Source organism: Branchiostoma belcheri, unplaced genomic scaffold (genome assembly GCF_001625305.1).
Source record: "Branchiostoma belcheri isolate BF01 breed outbred unplaced genomic scaffold, Haploidv18h27 scaffold236, whole genome shotgun sequence".
Lineage (NCBI taxonomy): Eukaryota > Metazoa > Chordata > Leptocardii > Amphioxiformes > Branchiostomatidae > Branchiostoma > Branchiostoma belcheri.
Window position 1 is genome coordinate 272,153 of NW_017803839.1, and position 9,317 is coordinate 281,469.

Sequence of the window (9,317 nt, forward strand, 5' to 3'; positions counted from 1 at the left end):
GTATATGTGTGTGTGTATGTACAGTAGTATGTGTGTGTGTGTGTGTGTGTGTGTGTATACAGTAGTATGTGTGTGTGTGTGTGTGTACAGTAGTATGTGTGTGTGTTCGTAAGTACAGTAGTATGTGTGTGTGTGTGTGTGTGTGTACAGTAGTATAACGTATGTGTGTGTGTACAGTATGTGTGTCTGTGTATGTACAGTAGTTAATAATGTGTGTGTGTGTACATTACAATAGTATGTGTGTGTGTGCGCGCGCACGTGTGTGTATCTGTATCTGTATAGCCGGTATAACCGCCTTTCGGCGTAACACACCAGCTTCGCAGGCACGCGGCGCGGCGGCAGCTGGCGTACAGTAGTATGTGTGTGTGTGTCAGTTTGTACAGTCACTGGTATATGTGTGTGTGTGGTGGAGATTGTGTGGGGGGTGGATTCATACATTGGGAAACTCAAGGCTATATTAAAGGAGAATGGGACAAAAGACTAGGTCTAGGAAATCCAGCTGCTAAGTCAACAGGTACTACAGGGCAGTTGTCTTCTTGCTTGACCAAGATCATAAAGGTGTGTAATTATATCAGAAACAATGTGCTGCAAGAAAAATCTGCAGTAAAGGTTTACATATTGGCCAGGCGACATTCTTCTCAGGAGATAGAATAGGGGAGCTGAGGTTGTCCCAAGTGTACAGAGCATGGGGTTTTGACCAGCTTATTCCCCTTACTGAATATTTGACGAGCTTCTTCCCCTTCAACCGGTTACTAGTACGCATACTAGTACAAAGCCTTAGTAAGGTATATGAATGGGGTATGAATCTTATAATACAATATGTAGTTATGTTTGAGTTCTTTTTGAAGTCGGTGGAAGACAAACAAGTCATATGTTTTTCGACTGGGTTCTGCAATTTTCTTTTTTTTCTGAAAATGTGGATGGAATTTGGTGGCTGAAGTTCAATAATGAGCTTAACTTTCTTTTTTTTTGGCAATTAGCAATTGGACAGAAGAAGCTGAGTTATAATTAGCTAGCGTGCACACACCGAAGGGCGGTTATCCCGCTGCTATACCGATACCATATTTGACAAGCAGAACTAGCTAGGGTAGTTGGAATCCGCTACCCGGTCAGGTTCGCATGATTCCACAGAACTAGTACCAACAAAGTCTTTCACACTAACCTGGTATCCAGGTGGCTGGGCGGGTTTTCTTCAAGGATGCTGAAGCTCGATTGTGGAGGGGCGAATCAACTCCTGGTGTGCGGCATATCATTCAAATATACCGAGTGGTCTGTTGAGCTGGACAGGGGGAAAACTATTAGAGCCCCGAAGACAGCCTGCCCCAAGCACGATAGATTGGATAAACTGAAGTTACTTTCAAACTGATATTGTTACTAGAGATCTCATATGAATGCATGTATGATTTAGGATATGTAGCATGTAACTTGTTACATGTAATTAGTGTCATCATCTGGATAACTGATCTTTCTTTTGTGGTATTGATATTAATGTTAACTAACAACATTATGTAACAACATGTTAACTCACATTCTAATCTAAACCATCAAATTATGCCAAATCTGATATAATTTTGTACGGCAATTATAAATAACGTCAAACTCGAAATCAGCTCAACAAAATAATTTTTAATCTCCAAGTGGAAAACAAAATAATCTTTAACCTGCAAGTAGATTCTGTGGGGAAAATGAGGCAATACTAGTATTGGATGCCTACATAATATTTATTCATTGGTCTCCTGTGTCTTAGTTTAAACCATCGCATAATGGGGCAGCCAAGCAGGAGGTCAATGGATAATCTCCAAGTATTAAATTGCCCAGTCTGTAACCATTTCCCCAGACTGGCCAATTTGATACTGTCTAGCCCCCCTCCCCAAAACATCTGCTTGGAGATTAGTCAGTGGATATAGCCCGACGCTTTTACCCCACAGAATCTGCTTAGAAATAAAAGAATATTGAGATGTTCAAAACTACGGCAATATATACAGTGAAAACAGGCAAGAAATACCTACCTATATAACATGCCTTATCAAAGTTGGACGTGATTTGTTGGCGAAAAGACGCGGGATCGGGTCAAACATCCATCCACAAAGTCGAAAGGCAATCTGCCCGTCGTTGTTTCGCATCAGTCGATGGTCTCATGAAAGTACATGTACTTTAACTAAGCTATAATAATACTCCGTTAACAGTATTAAAAACATCTCGTGGCAGCAGCCTTGGTGTTTATTTTCATCCTGAATACTAGTAAAAACTGTCCGAGTCAGATCAAAAATGGCGGCCATTATGAGAGGTCATCTACCGGGTGACCTCGCCAAGAAAATACTCCTGATTACCCATATAACTGCGTGTGCAACACTGTCCGGCCGTTAACTTCCTTAGTAAGGAACTGAGTTACTAATAACGGTCACATCCTAGGATGTGAAGATAGCCTCTTGGCTTATTAGTTACTATATAACGGTGGTCACCATTAGTTACTAGTTACTATAAACGGTATGTGTATTGGGTCGGAGGAATCCACCTAGTAGAACTTTCCTAAAGAGTTCTGTCATGTCCATGTCACTCATGGACATGTGCTGTTTCCCGACTGTGTTGTTGCAGGTCTTGGGTGGTCTGCGCTTTTCAGGTTTTGGAGCCTGAAATTTATGAAGTACGTCATTAATCACATTTGTCAAAATCACAATGTTGAATGCCATGGCTATTTTTTTTTAATTTCCCAAATCTTACTGCACTGTAAATATTGCTTATTGATGTGTGGTACTTAAAGGGCCTATTGTTGTCATGAATGCTTGGTTTTGTTTTTGCACGTTTTGCAGGAACTTGTTTTTGTGTTGGGGTCTTTCCAAGCATCGTCGCGACCGTGGTATTTACCCAGCGACTTTGACCTGGCCCAGGCCTTCAGGGCGTCATGGTCCTTGTCCGCTTAGACTTAGAAGCAGAAAATAAAAGGAATTCTTGCTTGCCTGTTGAACGCATCTGAAATACACCCACAACCCTTCCTATGAGACTTTCCCTCACATACGCACTTTACAGATGTGATTGATGGGAATTTTGTCTGATATTTTGACTTGTAGGCTTTCGTAACCGACTTCTGGACTTTTATGTCCGACAATTGCATTTTGATGTGACCGCGCCACGTGTCCAACATCGGGGAAGCCAGCCTCCCCTCTAGATCTGCTGGTCTTTCTGAGCTGGCTGCTCCCAGTTGAACTTTAACTTCTCGAACCTGCCTGTTTAACCTCACTAAATATCTATGCTCACTACATTGCATTTAGTACTCAATAAAGACCATGCCTCCTGGTGTTGGCGGTTAGCTTCTTTTAATGACATTTTTGAGGTTCTACAGTCGGAGAAATAAAGTCCCCGCCTGAGGACACAAGAATATAACGTAAATATTGTAATATTCAGATACATTTAAGTGGATAGGGTGGGCGGGAAAACGAGTGCTGCGATGGCTGCGACAATGTTGTCCAGTGTCTTGGGGGGGGGGTGCGGCTTGCCATCCTGACGGCGGATTTTAATCACACATCTTGAGAGCCAGAAGTCCATCTCAGGAGGTTTCACTCAGGTCTACCGGGATGATGAAGTAGTTGTCTCCGGGATCCACATCACCGACTGTGCGCAAAGAATTCTGCGCTCTCGCCCAGTCGTCCCACACAACCTTGTCCCACTGAGTGGACTGCTTCGACTTCTCTGATATCCTTGTGCTGTGTCCCAAACCGTGCCTTGTCCCAAACCATGCCTGGACCATCACTAACCCAATCTCTTAATTTTTTACCGACTACAACACTATGCATCTATAAATAAAGTCTGACCAGACTTCACAAAGTGATGGTTCCTGTGGTTTGGCACACATGTAAAATAACCTATTGAAGATGAACTGGGAGATGTGGTATCTCCTCCTCAGCACAACTCCATTGTCGTTGACAACTTCTAGAGACAGCATGTTGTGCTGAGTCTCTAGGACTTTCACCTGGACCTGCCTTCTGTCAGTCCCACTTGCGGAGCGCCGCTTTTTGATATCCAGTTTGAGGTATCTTCATGGGTCTGGTACAAAAACATAAGTCACAATATTGTACAACACACGACAATGATCAAGACAAGACTACTAATTACAATTAACGTTTGACTTTCTGAATGCTGAATTTGAATATACAGTACAATATTGCTTTGCTATAATTCACCAAAGTCATGTATTAAGAGATTAACAATAACTCACGCTATCAAATATATCAACATGGTTAAAAAGTAAGACACCACAGAAAGCTATTCTGAACAACGGGACTGACAATTTTGCCAATACATACTATACTCGTTCAATTTTTTTGGCTGCGACTTTGCCCTCTGCAACCAGTGAGGCAACAGTAGCATCTTCCATTAATGCAGACACTTCTGAAAGGGCTTCTTCCATGTTATCACTGACAGTAAACATAGTCACTTGATAATCCTGAGATAAAAAAAAAAAATCAACAGTCCCTTCCCTGTACAGTTCAAAGAAGAGATCTGGAGAGAAGAAGTTCTTCACACCAAGGTGGTGGCCCCGCCGCGGTTGTTTTAGTCTCAGGAGGAGAATATGTGTTTGGAGTTCTGCTGACACGGTCTTCGCTCTATGGCGGTCAGACGGTGAATGGTGCCGGTGAACAACTCTCCTGATTCGTTGCTAAGTGCGCTTCGCGGAGTCCACTTATTTTCGGGCGAGGGTGACAAAGTTGCAGGAAGTCAGCAGCCTCATCACGAGAGCGTGTGTTGTCCCACGGGTGTCAACTGGTGCTCCTTGTTCCTTTCCCTTGTACACTTCAAAGAAAGATGTGTAGCCATTCTTGTTGTCACACACACACCAGTTTTACACCGAACCTGGCATGACGCTTCTGGGGCATGAACTAACGTAGATTGGGTGTCTTTCCTTTGAATCCCACCATGCAATGAGGAATACAAGGCAATTAAATAAAAGACCTACTTCTTCCTGCACGAACATGTAGACCTCGTCGCCAGACTCATACCCCTCGTCCGCGTCATTAAAGTCCATTTTGAGACTGTCTGTCTGAATGTCGGAGAGCAAGTATTAGCACACCGGTCTGTTCTGTGAAAATTCCTTGACTCCATCTCAGAAAGGTAGGTGTGGCTTATGATGAAAAATTGCTTTTCTTGTTGTTTCAAGACGTCGCCATGTGTTTACAATTCATGAGTGCCATAGCTTGTGATTTATGAGGTTTTGAAGTGACTATGGCAGTATCTCGCAATATAAACTTAACTGATTATTGGTTTTCTTATTCCTTTAAAATTCAACTTCCAGTAAAACTACCAGTAAAATTGACGAACATGGCTTTGAAGCAAATGTGTGTGTGTTACATGTTATACCGGTACTGTCATTTCTGACGGGAACCCCAGAGCAGGACCCCGCGCGGACCCCAGAGCAGTTTTTTGCTAATTTTTAGAAATTATCAACATGCTACCAGCTCAATTGCTTTGCAAACTGATGTGGGAACCTCTGTGTCCACATTGCATACAAAAATCATACATTTTGAACTTTTTCTATTTTTTGGTGAAGAAAAGAAGACAAGAAGAAATACCCGATTTTTAAACCCATTTCAGACTGAAGGGGCTTTTGAGGCCCAACTTTGATCTCAGATAGCGGCTAAACGGCTTGCGCTAGAAGTATCAAATTTGGAGACCTTTCCTAAAATGTCTCTGGAAAAAAGTTCATATTAGTTTAATACTAGTAAGTTGATGTTTTTTTGTGTTGCCATGGCAACGGGTTAAAAGCAGGCAGTTTTTTTGAAAATAGAAGTAATTTTGGATTAAACATAAAATTTTCTGAGTTTTATATTAAATTACACTTCTTTTCCAACATTAATAACATCTTACATAATTAAATATAAGTTAAATCATTTAATATGCATAGAATATGCTAATTTGATGACGTCATTGGTCAAAATCCAATATGGTGGACTATATTATTAGCTCTGACGTCATATGACGTCATTATTACACCAAAGTTATTAAAATTTAATTCTATTACTACACCATTCTCTGAAAACTTGGTAGACATACGATGAGTGCATAAAAACATATAAAAACGGAAATAAGGTAATGTATAAGAACGCCAGTGTATCCATTATGATCGAAAGCCGGCTGGGGTCCGCGCGGACCCCAAAAGAAAATCAGATATAATTTTTTTATGAATGGTAGAAACTGAGTTTTGTGCACTGTATTGAGAGACAACTTTGTGGGTGACAATTACCTAAAATTTCTGAAAAAAATCTTTAGAAACAAAAAAGATATTACAGAATATATAGTGCTGGGGTCCGCGCGGACCCCAGGTGTACTGTTTAGGGTTAACAAGCAAACTACACTGTACTACATTGCTTTAGCTGTGCAATGCTCAAAATGCGTTCAAAGAAAGAAATTGTACCCCTGTCAAGATTGTTAAAGCACAAATGAAAGATAAGCTACAGTCTTACATAATGTATGTACAAAAATATATATCACATTACTTGTCCAAAGATTTTCTAAGGGACTTCTCACCCTTCTTGGAGGCAAAGTCAGAGTTCTTGCGTTTTTGTACTAGAATGTACACATCTGCAAAAGCACGGTATCGTAGGTTTACATAGTACAACAGAACCACTTTCAAATTCTTGCTGAGTTTTTCCTCAGGTATGTAGCTACTGGCAATCTCACACCAATAGTGGTTTACTGTGTAGCTTGACTCTAGATTCTTCATGATTTCCTCCCTTAGCCCTTGAAGAACTGCCTACCCTGGGAGAACTGCTCGAAGTTGGCTGTACATCTAACAACATTCTCAACATGGCGGAAGAATATATACACTGTGTCAGATGACACAAAGAGACCGCCTCGGTTTACCTCATTAATCCATCCTTCAGTATACTTGAGGAAGGTGGTATGCGTGTTTTGTTGAGGACACTTTCCACTGTTGTAAGATAGTAGCATACAGTTGTGCAACCTTGTTTGTGTGTAGTCTCCTGTACCTTTGAGTAAAGCATATGGGATAAACCCAGCTATATACCTGACTACCTGCTCTTCCTCACTTGTCAGCTTAGTATCAACATTTGGAGTATCATCAAGCATAGGGGCATCTACAATGTGCCTCTTCTTCAATAGCCCCTCGAAGATTTTTTTCTGTCAAGAACTGTTGTAACAGGGTTATGGCGAGCTCAGTCCTTGTGTCGAACGTCCTTGCTCCGAATCAAAGGGCAGAATGGAGTGCGCGCGCGCCTTATGAGGAGTGGTTGATGACGTCATTTCGGATGATCAATCACAGTGCAGTGAAGATAGCGTTTCGATAATGACTACTGGAATGTGAAAATATATTTCTCCTGGGAGAACGCTTTATGCTGATAACGTAAACTCCGACGTGAAATCCTCTCTACACGACGAAAAAAAGCTAACCGTCGGCAGTCCCGACATCTGCAGTTCCACTGTCGTGAAAAACTGCGTAAACTGGGCCTTAGATAAACCCTTAGTGAGCCTACCGACCCACGCCACCGAATAACCTCCACAGACAGGATGTATACAAGTGCCGCCAGAAAGTAGAGCGGACAAGAACGCAGCATCTAGTAACAACTGATAGATTTTAAACAATTTCCACCATTTTCGTATTGTGTTATATTTGTTAGGTAATTATTCGGATAATATTTGTTTCGTATAAGTTAGTTGTTGGCACACACGATATCTGACCAGTTTCGCGGCGGATGGATACAGCTAGATTTCCCGTCGCACAACCACCCAGCTTTAGTCGGAGAGGAAGGGCGCTGGCGAGAGGGTGGGTAGTCCATACTTTCCTCAAATATCCTTACAAACTGTTGCTTTTGTGACGGTAACTTTGCGTAGAATGAATTTTTGAGATGCTATGGTTACTCGACAAGTTCTAATGGAGGAAAGCCGATCGATGCCGTCGTTTGTTGAGCCACTGTTTGTGAATTATATGTCTAGCCGCACCATCTTGTCAGTTAGTCCAAACCTTTTGTCCCTCTTCTTCAGTTTACTAGTATTTTCTTCTGAACGTCTTGCACAAACTTTGTAACAATACGACCGTTTGTAACTGTTCACGACAATGCTATAAATCCAAGATTCATGTGTAAGGGAAAGAAAAACTAAGGCAGGGCGCGGCTGACATCTGTGATTGATTATCTTGTTTACGTGTTGGCGGTTGGGAGCTGTGTACTTGGCAATACTTTAGGAAGACTTGTTACAAATAATTACACAGCCCAACACATATATTTTGTATGGGTGACTTTTATGTAGTCTTGTGTTTATTCATGCAAAAAAAAAAAATATTTTATTAGTTATATTTTAGAGAATTATTTGTTTTCTGGTCGTTGCAAACTTAAAATGATACTAATCCTGGTTCTATATCTTTGTGTTTTCTCTACAGCAACACTTGAGTTGAACACCAAACAACATTGGTTAGCTGCGAGGACCAGTCCATGTAGCGCACCAGTATCGCGTACACAGAAATTTATTTATGAAAATCAATTCATCACAGCTTGCAACATCTGAGTTGTATTGCCTGGTGATGGTGGCAGCAAGTTGTTGACGTATCACTGAAGTTATTCAGGGGTTTTTCTAGAAAAATTTGGCATGAGGGAGCAGTATCACGGCGAGGGAGCGAAGCGACCGAGGGGGGGTTGGTGGCGGGAAGGGGGGGTATCCCCCCGTTCGCCATTGAAGCCTTGAAAATTTGAAGTTGAAATGGGACATTTTGAGGCTACTTGAGGGGGGAAATTTTGAACTCTTAACCTCAATATACCTTTCCCAAATTTCTATTCATGCATTGCATATTTCACTTATAAAATATAAGTACAATCAACAGTACACACAATCTGCAAATCACCCTTTATACACTTACACAATTAGTGATCAATGTTACTAGTAGCTCCAGATGATAACATGGGTTTGCCACAAGCTGAAACCTTTCCCATGGCACAATTGCAACACATTCATCCAAGCTGCTACAAACTCAGGTCTCATGTTTCACTTCAGAGCCTGTTCTATAGTATGCAAATGAAGGAGGTCTAGCTACATGTTTTTGAGCAAGTCTCAATGAACATTGTTTATTCCATTCAAACTTTTACTACTAGAGCTAAATTTCCAAGTTTGTGGTAAGATTTTGGAATTTTTATGAGAGTAACATAGTTTGTAATGCCAGAATGTATTGTTATGTGGTGTTGTTTTTGTATTTTTACTGGAAAAGATGATTTTGTAAAAAGACTTAGGCTTCAATCTGAAAATTGATATGAGGGCGCTGGTTTGTTACATGAGGGCGCAGCGCCCTTGTTCCCCTGTTCACGAAAACCCCTGGTTTA

The 9,317-nt window shown here is 41.3% G+C and overlaps 1 long non-coding RNA gene and 1 pseudogene across 1 annotated transcript in view; both read right to left on the reverse strand.

Moving 5' to 3' along the window:
- Positions 1 to 2,486, reverse strand: part of LOC109470856 — a 4,865-nt gene extending 2,379 nt beyond the window's left edge. The window contains exons 1-2 of the long non-coding RNA XR_002140283.1: positions 2,010 to 2,486; positions 1,163 to 1,279 (exon numbers count right to left, since the gene is read on the reverse strand). This is a non-coding gene — a long non-coding RNA (uncharacterized LOC109470856). The remainder of the gene's footprint in view (positions 1 to 1,162; positions 1,280 to 2,009) is intronic.
- A 3,998-nt stretch (positions 2,487 to 6,484) lies between these two features.
- Positions 6,485 to 7,419, reverse strand: LOC109470850 (annotated as a pseudogene).
- Positions 7,420 to 9,317: the final 1,898 nt, after the last annotated feature.